Consider the following 7615-nt stretch of genomic DNA (forward strand, 5'->3'; position numbering starts at 1 on the left):
TTGCTAAGAGAATAAGTCTTAAAAGTTCTCATCACGTGAAAAAATTAATTTTTGAAATTATGTAGTAAAACATGGTAACTGGACTTATTTTGGTGATCATTTTGCAATAGATACAAATATCAAATCATTATGTTGTACTCCTGGAACTAATGTAATGTGTCAATTATATCTCAATAAAAAAACTTTTGGAAATTGTTTTACAATGTTCTGAAACACAGAGGTTCCCATATGGAAATCAGACCTTCTCTAATGAAGTGGTTTTCAGAAACAAGGTCACCAACAACACTGATGCCTCTGAGGACTTCGTGTCTCAGAAGAGAACATCTGGGCTGTTTCCTGTGGGTTCCTATCCCACAGCAATGGCGCGTCCCAAATGGAGAAAACCCTAAAGTCAAAATGTGGCTTAATAACAAGAGCGAGATAGCAAGATCCATTGAAATACTGAAAAGGCAATGGACACAAAGGAAAGAAGAAAGGAGAGTCATAATAAAGGAATTTTGTTGTGGGAGCAGGAAGAATCACACGCCAGGGCTGCCATGTCTAGCCAAAAACATGTGGAAACTATTCCTGGTCAGCTCGCTCTTGGCACCTGAACAATAACTGTGGATGTCGGGTCACTATCAGGCCCTCCTGCCACCGGCTTCCGAACAGGAAGAAGAGGAAGCATCTGAATCGGGTTCCAAAGGGTGACAGCAGTGTATTCGTCCTCCCGTGTCTGGTTATCTCTCAAGGAAAATAAATCCGGTGCCACCTGGATCACCACCAGGACAGGTGATGATCCACAGATGGATGCATGCCGCTTTCTGTTCGCGGGAGCTCTTGTGGGAAAGGAGAGATGCGAGAGCACGATTCTATCGCTTACAAACAGGAGCAGAGAAAGCACGCTGACATACTTTTTACCGCAGATTTAGGATGCGTCAGAGCACACTGAAGTCTGCCGGAAAAGCAGTCTGTGAGACAGAAATTAAACCACAGCGTTGGGACATCTTTCAGCTCTGCTCAGTGCAAGCAATCGGTCACATTCCTGAACAGATCCCATCAATAAAGCAAAAATGGAAATGCAAGGGGTAGGCCAATGTCTCTCAGTGGTCAAGGCAGGGATCCGCATTGAAAACATATGTGTCTTGATTTGGAGAACCAGATCTCCTCCAAGCCACTCAAGTAGCTGAGACCTCCGGGGATTTCAGGATACAGAGAGAATATTTGTTGGACTCAGGGAACTGTAATTATGATAATAATTATAAATTATTATTGGATGTATATTAGGTGACTGTGACTGGGTTAAGTTTGTCAAGTGAATCCCATAATTCTCACAAAACCCAATGGGATACACCCCAGAGGTCCACAGTTATGGACCAAAACCCTTGGGGAAAGAATGAATTTTGGAATCCCAAATGTTTTGGATTCTAGAAAGACAATATGGTACATAGACCATATATTTTGTAACCCCATTAGAAGTGTATTAAACCATATAAACATTTACACTAGAATAGGATAAAAGAAGACAAAAACAGGTAATGTTTTGGCACCAAATAAAATTGCAGTAAATCTTAAAAAATATTTTCCTAGATATTTTGGATTTTAAATTTGTGTATGAAGATTTTGAACCCAGTTTTTCCTAAAATTTATATCTAACATTAGTGTGGTACATTTGTCACAATTAATGAGCTAATGTTAATATAAAATTATCAACTAAAGGTCACACTTTATTTAGATTTTCTTAGTTTTAACTAATATCTTTTTCCTTTTCCAGGATATCCCATCACATTTAGTTGCCATGTCTCCTTAGGCTCCTGTGGGATCTAATAGCTCCTCATACTTCCCTTGTCTTCGATGACCTTGAATTTTGAGAAGTGCCAATCAGGCAGCTTGTAGAATGACCTTCAATTGGAATTAGTCTAATGTATTTCTCAGGGTAGGACTGGGGTAGTGAGCTTAGGGGAGGAACACAGAGGTGCAGTATTGTCATTATCACATCATGTATTGGGTACATACTATCAACATGACCTATCACTGTTGATATTAACCTTGACCATGTGGCTGCAGTAGTGTTTGTCATGTTTCGATATTGTATAGATATGCTTCCCACTTTTTCCCCTCTCAACACTCACTATACCAAATCCACATTTCAGGAATGGAGAATTATATCCCACTTTACCAAGGGTGGAGTATCTGTGTAAATTATTTGGAATCCTTCTGCCCAAAAGATTTGCCGAGTCTCCTTTATTTATTATTCTTTTAATCACATATGGATTTGTGGAAGTTTATTTTATACTCTGGGTTATAATCTAACATTATTTTGTTTATTTTGTTTAAATAATTTCAACTTCGGTCTTTGGGAGTTCTATCAATGAACTCATCTTATCCCCTGCCCAAACCCTAGAATCAGTCATTTCTTAATGAGCTATGATCCTTTTACTGAAGAATATTAGGAACCAAGATCTAGGTGTTCGATGTGCTCGTTGCTACCAGAGGATTTCCAGGGCCCTTGTTTAATATTTACCTCCAGGAAGAAAGAAGAGGTATCTAATTTTTAAGCCAGTGTTCCCCAGAATTTCTAAGATGAGAAATATCAAACCTATGCGGGAGCTGATGACACATACCTAGAATTCTGCACATTATCCGCATGTAATACTGGCATAGTCTCTTCCTCATATCTTATTTTCCTTTGCAAAATAAATATTAATGCAATAATTTCTGCTTTCTCAGAGAGAGACAGAATGATAGATCTAGTAAGAAGCCACTATTAAGGAAGAAGAAGCCTCTAGTGACGGGACTAAAACAGCACAAAATAAGTTCTCACAGGAGACCTGAACCACTCAAAACTTCCTTTGTGTGATACAAAACAGTGTGCTTTGATGGTGGGACACGGGAAGAAGCTAGAAGAGGCTTGGGGAGAGCATGCTATTTTCTTCCCTGCCGAACAGTTCCAGTGACTTAGCATGTGACAAGCTCTCAGTTATTATCCAAATGAAAATGCCTTTCTAAAGCATGGCATGTCTGCAAGTTGTAGAAATGACAGCCAGTCCGAGAAAAAGCTTTTAGCACATTCTCAGCGGTAGCTGCACATGAAATGCGTGGCCTCTCTCTGTTCTGCTGAGAGGTTATTAATGGAGACCTGCGGTGTGATTATGTTATTTTTGAGGGTGAAGGAGAATTTAGCGTGTCTTTAGCCTTATTTTGCTTCAGTGTTGCTTATATCCTTATTCTACAAAGGAACCAAATTTAAAATTCACAGAAATGCATGATGCATAAAATCACGATGTCATAGAGGATCAAAACCAATTTTGATGTTTTGGAGAGTAGAAAATAACATTTAGGCAAAAGTAGATTTAACATACGGTATCTGAATTATGATATGGGCAAGGTAGCTGGTTTGATTTGTGAGAAACAAATGTTCTCAAGATCTGGCCTGTCACAGAACACGCCACACCACTGAAACACTAGGACTTGAACTTAAGTCACCAAATGCCAACTTGCGTACTCTCAAGTAAGAGAAAGCCACTAGACAGATTCTCAGAGCCGCCACCCAGAAGCCAGCTGACTCAACACGATTGAGACAATTGGTGGTGTTATTACCAGGTCAAGCCCTTCTTACCTACATAAAACAAGGAATTCTAGAACACCCAAATGGGAATGCATGACACACACCAGTCCTTCCAAGTTTAAAGTGCAAGATCAGTGGCACTGCATAGAACAGCCGTGGGCAAACTACGGCCCGAGGGCCAGATCCGGCCCGTTTGAAATGAATAAAACTAAAAAAAAAAAAGACCGTACCCTTTTATGTAAAGATGTTTACTTTGAATTTATATTAGTTCACACAAACACTCCATCCATGCTTTTGTTCTGGCCCTCCGGTCCAGTTTAAGAACCCACTGTGGCCCTCGAGTCAAAAAGTTTGCCCACCCCTGGCATAGAATATAGGATCTGCTTATTAACCTGCTTTGCTGGAAGTCTGCAGAAACAAGGACATTTTGCTCTGAAGTGACAAAAGTGCTGATTTCAGGATAGGGCTGTCTCATAGGTACTTTCCAAGTCATTTTTCAGAGCCCTGGATAAGTGCCCCCCATGCTGGAGATGTGACTCAAATAGGGAACAAGGCTGGTGGCTGTTGCTACCTGCAGGCTCTTTCCTTGTCCTGACTGCTACGCATCTGAGAGGAAAGAGATTAGAATACCATCAAAATTAATGGGATGCTATTTTCTTGTCAGCAGATACAATTTCATGGAGGTTTCATAAACAACTGCAAACCCATCTGCCCTAGTGACGGGTTATTGCAGGTCGCTGAGTCTGTACGGCTTGTCATTCAGGACGAGGCCCGTTTCCTGGTCATTTCTGTGTGCCTGCTGCCTTTCATGGTGGCTCATCTGGAGAATCACCCCACTTCATAATTCTTAAACCAACCAGGCCTGGTAAAAGCAGACACTGAGATTTGGACTGTCATGAGAACAGCATTACTTATTTGTTTTGTCTTGATTCCCCACATCACAAACAACAACTCGACATATTGTGACAGAGAACCGGAATAAATCAAGCAATGCTCAGAGAGTTTGGAGTCACTCTTTATTCACCGCGGTGGGCTCAGAGAAAATGAATTCAAATCCTAAGCAAAGCTACAAGCAGAACTTCCCTTTTCATTAAAGAGCCAGCCCGATGTGTGCTTAGTGGTTCTCTTGCTGGTGGCCTTGGAAACTACACAGTTCTATCCAATTAAAAAATGCACCTGGCATGGCATTGAGAGTATGGGCGTATCTAGTCTCTGGCCTACAAGGTCAGACAGCTAAGTTTATCTTCCTCATTATTCAAGCAGGCTAGAAAGCCAAGTTATTTTTTTTTTTTAAAAATTAGAGGCCATCTAAAAAAATAGCAGAGAATTCCAAACAGTAGTTTTACAAAATAGGGGTTAGCCTTCTCAATATCAGTGGGTTTCCTGTGGCAGGCACTATTCTACGTGCTTTGCATCCTAATTTATTGAACCATCACAGCAAACCTACACGGATCTACTATCACCTTTACACAAATGAGTAAACTGAGGCACAGGGGCAGGAAGTAACTTGCCCAAGATGCTGTGGCTGAGCCCTGATCTGAAGTCGCGCAGCTGCATGTCTGGAACTGGGCTGTCAATCACCCCCACATCCCTCACCCGCCTACCCCCCAGCTACTCAAGGTGCAGATGAGCTTGCAGGAAGATGCAAAACTGCCCCCCCCCCCGCCAAAATTTTTGGCATTTCATACCTAAGTAGCTTATATCTCTTGATTACTACAGCTGTTTATCAAGATCCACTTTGCTGATAATCAACTGAGATTTCCATCTGTTTTTATATGTTTAAAATAAATCCCTTCTTAAAACATTCAACTTTGAGAATTTCAAATGCCTCTAGTAATGTGAGCTAGATTTCACCTTCTAAGGATACTATTTGTAAGCAAAGTTGCTGTCCATCCACCTGGAAATCCTAGAATTTGAAGGACATAAGTGAGTAAAATATTCAGACATAATTAAGTCATTCTGCGTCTTTACTGTATGCGTCTAAAATACAATTAAGTACTTTTTGCTGCGATGGAGAGAACAATGCCTGCTTCCATCATAAGCCCGGCCTCGCCCAGCATTCAGGCAGGTCAGCAGGCTCCGGGGTGTGCTCCCTCCTCTCGTTGTGAATTTCTACAGGAATGAGTGCAATTCCCTTGAAGGCCTTCGCAGCACTGAAACCTCGCTTCTGCTGACAGCCTTGGTGGTGCAGCTCTGTCTTTGGCTGTGGTCGCTGTTCTCTGCGCAGCGGCAGGTCTCTGCCGCCTCCTGCCCCCTGGCCCAGCCCTGCCCAGCGGGATAGAGGCTGCGCCAATGGTTAAAGGTCCCAAGGCCTCAGCAGACCTGCTTTCTACCATGACATGCCTCCCCTGTCACAGTCCTCGAATCCTCTCGCTTCACCTGCGTCAGGTCCTCCTTTGTCCAAAAGCTGTTTGTTTGCTGATTCCTTGATTCCTTAGGTCAACAAAGCGTTCCAGGCGCTGCGGGTGGCAGGCGCGGCCCAGACACCGCGGAGCCTCCCCCAAATTAGCCAAGTGTCGTCCAGCTGGAAATCGCGCCGGTCTGGTTGGGATTAAATATGAAGAATGTCGGCAAGGCCTTCGGCGCCTGGGGCATGGCTGCCTTAGGAACTGACCCAGGCGTGCCCTTCCCTCCTGGCCTGAGAGGGGAGCGAGCTCCTTTTCAGCCCTGAGGACCCATGGTCTCTGCGAACCAAAGAGGAACAACTACTGAGCACAGGGAATGGGAGCGTGCGGACAGGCACAGGCGGGGGATTGATTTTGCTTAACGCTGGATGGAAAGCTTCGCGGAGGCGGGTTTGATCGTTTATATTTGACCAGAATGGAAGGAAGCGGATGTCACAAGTAGACAACAAAAGAAAGGGCGCCCTGGGCTCTGGAGGAGGTGCGTGGCCGTCCAGGGGGAAATCAGAGGCGCGTGCCCTGCCCGGGGGCTCTCGTGAAGCTTAGGGTACACCTGCAAACACCTTTCTCCCCTCTTCCATGGGGTGGGGAGCTGGGTCCGCAGCTTCTAGAATGGCCCCCATCAATGCAAGCCGGTTTCCTTCCTCCTCCATAATTCTCGGGGTCCTTCTCTCTCTCAGCACACACACACACACACACACACACACACACACACACACACACATCTGACCTGGAAGCTGAGCATTCCCTGTGTTTCCTGCTGGCTCCTGCTGAAGGTCCCACAGTGAAATGAACAGCCCTGTTTTCTGTCTTCAGGGCGCAAGGGATGTCACAGGAAAAGAAGCAGCACGCTGCTTGGTGTCTCGAGCTGTAATCCAGGACAAAGTCGCTCTTCACGTATCACCTGCCACAATAAGAAAAGCAAAAACAAAACACGCTCCCATGTTTATTCACACAGGCCTTCCCTGGAGCCTCCACTTCCTGCCCGGGCCCTGCCTCCTCTCCCTCCTCTTCCCTCCCTCACTTCCCACACATTCCACCTCTCCTTCTTCGACTTTTCCCCTGTATTGTTTCTAGTCTCCTCCCTGACAGAGGATTGCTGTGGCGGGTTGAGCGCTGTGTTCACTGCCTTAGCCGCTTCACCTGGCTTCCCAGGTGGCCCATGCAGTCAGATCCAGGAGGAATCTGCTCTTCCTCCAACCAGCGCCATCAGAGCTCCGCAGGCGAGGCAACGCGATCTGCATGCACCGTGCGCAACTGTCACCGTTAAGAAAGAATAAAAGATATAAAATATGGAAATATCAGTGTGAGCACACAAACACTTGCTAATAAAATTATTTTTGTATAGCATATGCATCCCACATTCATAAATATTGAAACAGGAAGTTTTCGGGGTGGAAAAGACAGGTTTAGGAAATTTTAGAATTAAGAGGACCATGGAAGAAGCACAGGGCCGCAGAGCAGCAGAAGGTGTATTTCCATAGAATAGGGGAGCTGAAAAGCTGCAACAGGTATATTTCCATAGAATGCGGGAGCTGGGAACAGCAAAAGGTCTATATTTACAAAATAAAGGGAAGGAAGCCCTTCATCCAGAAGGAGAAGAAGAAAGCCCAAAGGGAATAGGAAAACAATAAAGAAGGAGGGGGCGGGGGGAGATCACATGTCC

At 44.3% G+C, this 7615-nt stretch overlaps 1 long non-coding RNA gene across 1 annotated transcript; it reads right to left on the reverse strand.

Annotated features, from left to right (window-relative positions):
- Positions 1 to 5443: 5443 nt before the first annotated feature.
- LOC102247778 lies at positions 5444 to 7333 on the reverse strand. The gene is made up of 3 exons (XR_001364431.1): positions 6990 to 7333; positions 6680 to 6853; positions 5444 to 6231 (listed from the first exon to the last, which is right to left on the reverse strand). It is a non-coding gene; the product is annotated as an uncharacterized LOC102247778 (long non-coding RNA).
- Between the last annotated feature and the right edge of the window lie 282 nt (positions 7334 to 7615).

Source organism: Myotis brandtii, unplaced genomic scaffold, assembly GCF_000412655.1.
Source record: "Myotis brandtii unplaced genomic scaffold, ASM41265v1 scaffold55, whole genome shotgun sequence".
NCBI classification, from domain to species: Eukaryota; Metazoa; Chordata; class Mammalia; order Chiroptera; family Vespertilionidae; genus Myotis; species Myotis brandtii.